Here is a 2335-nt window from a genome sequence, read left to right on the forward strand (position 1 = left end):
CGCCAAACTCACCGGGAAGGGGAGAGTGTCCATCTAGACGGGGGAAGGTAGAGACTCTTCCCTCCCCCGCCAATTTTTTTTAAGGACAGGTAGTCATAGGTTACCGCTTCGGTGGGAAGTTAAACAGCGTTCCGCGCGCCTCGGCGTCTAGCCACGCCGGCCGCGTGACCACGGAAAACGTCTTCGGACAGCGCTGGCTCTTCGGCTTGGAAACGGAGATGAGCAGAGCACCGCTACCCCCTCGAGTCGGACTGGCTTTCGAGCGAGGGGAACCCTTTACCTGATTCTCATAGGCATATATTGAATATGTAAACACCGCATTTCAAAAGAATGTCATGCAGGCATCATGCAGTCACACAAACCACGGACTGGTGATACTTAAAAGTGGCACAATCCCAACACAGTCCACAAGCACAGTCCCTCCCAGGGGCGATAACAGCCCCTAGAGGAAACACGGTCCATGCAACTCAGTGCCTCCTGGACTTGGAAGGGTTGAGTTGTGAATCTGCTAAGAGGCCTCAGACTCCACTTAATAGGAGATACCATTTTGACGTGTGCAGGGTCATAGCACCGACTAGACCCTTAGATGAAGGATTGTCTTCGAAACGGTCTTAAGAAACCGTGCGCTACTATCGGGGTATATACGGGATGGTATTTTCTCTAGGGACTGTTATCGCCCCTGGGAGGGACTGTGCTTGTGGGCTATTTTGGGACTGTACCACTTTTAAGTATCATCAGTCTGTGGTTTGTGTGACTTTACAATGGGTGCACGACATTCTTTTGAACATTCTTTTGAAATGTTTTCCCTTTTCCGGCACAGCATCCCTCCTAGGCTGGCACGGCAGCTCCTCCACCAGAGCCCCGACAAGCCTCGTCTCCTCAGGTGGGAGCCACAGAAGGTGCATGCACCTCCCCATCACAGGCCTGCTGTGAGACACCCCAAATGCGCTGGGATTCAGGGGGCGGGGTGTGTGGGGGGGGGCTGGCTCTTCCCCTCCCCACCACCTGCTCAGAGGGACTCGCTGCCGCTCGGTGTGGGAAAGAACCAGGGTCCCGGAGCCCCTTCAAGACCAGCAAGATACGGGGCAGGGGAGGCACCACAGTCACCCCCCGTCAGACCTTGACCTCTCTCTCAGCTCAGGGGGCAGCAGATCGCTGGCATCCCAAAGCTGCGGAAGGCTGAGGGCCACGCAGCCCAGAGGAAGAGGCTCCTCTGCCCTTGGGAGGGGTTTTTTGGGTGTGTGTGTGTGTATGTGGGGGGGTATTTCTAGTGTCCGCAGTTGCTGCTGCTGCTGTGCCCCTGGCAGCAGAGCTTCTGTGCGCCCATCAGATAGCCTGGGCTGTACTTTCCACAGAGATACTCGGCTTAGATCTGGCTCGCGATGGGGGCATATCTGTTGGAAACACTGAGCAGGACAGATATGAGCTTCAGATCAGAGGAGCAGAGATAACGCTGGAAATGATTCACCCCGGCGGCCTCTCAGGGGAAGAAGCGATATAGGCCCCGGAAGAAACACGGGCTGGCAGAGAGCTAGGCAGAGCCGACCCAGGCGACCACCAAGATAGCCCCCTGGCTCCTCCTCCGGGGCTTCCCCCTCTCCCCAGCTCCAGGGACTTCCAGGAGGGAGGGAGGGAGGGAGGGAGGGAGTGCCTCAGAAGCCGCGGCCCCAGAGGGAGGAGGCAGAACGACCCTGCGCTTCCTCCGCAGACGCTGCCGTACAGCCGGCTCTCCTCACCCCACCTGGGGCACCTGGAGCCTCTCACCTGAGCTCCTAAGGAGAAAGGCTGAGAGAGAGACGCTTCCTTCGCCTCAAGGGCTGGCTAAGGATCAGCGGCTGTGGGGAGAGGCAGCGCGGCGTGCTCAGAAGCGTTGCAATAATTCAACGGTTTATCATTCTAGATTTGCCATTAATAGTTCTGTCTCATATTATTGGTCGGTGTGTTTGGTAGGGGTGATGCCCGGGGGGCATGCAGTGTTCACATGGCTCTTTGAATGGATGGTGAATGTGGACCTGGCCGCCTGCGGGGGGGAGGGAGCACATGTGCCACTGCGGGAGAGAGGGCGTGGCTCCAGGCAACCCCCCTGCAGGACGGGTGGGGGGTGGAATCCAGCACCCAAGGAAGGCTCATGGCAATCTCTCAGGGACAATCTCTCTCGGCCACTGTTTGGCTCTCTCCAAATTCAAACCGCAACATGACGGGGGGTTCTGGGAGTTGTCCCTCCATACAAGAAGCATTCATGTTCCCCACAACAGTGAGTTCGTCTTGGGCAAATCTGATGGATGTCACCGGGTGTGTTGCAATGTGGGGGATGCTGTGGCCCCTGCCACAGGGA

The 2335-nt window shown here is 57.4% G+C and overlaps 1 protein-coding gene across 1 annotated transcript in view; it reads right to left on the reverse strand.

The window, feature by feature from the left end:
* PDPK1 (3-phosphoinositide dependent protein kinase 1) overlaps positions 1-2335 on the reverse strand; it is a 26438-nt gene that overhangs the window by 23123 nt on the left and 980 nt on the right. The window lies entirely within an intron of this gene.

Source organism: Gekko japonicus, unplaced genomic scaffold, assembly GCF_001447785.1.
Source record: "Gekko japonicus isolate JY-2015 unplaced genomic scaffold, Gekko_japonicus_V1.1 scaffold2243, whole genome shotgun sequence".
Classification (NCBI taxonomy): domain Eukaryota; kingdom Metazoa; phylum Chordata; class Lepidosauria; order Squamata; family Gekkonidae; genus Gekko; species Gekko japonicus.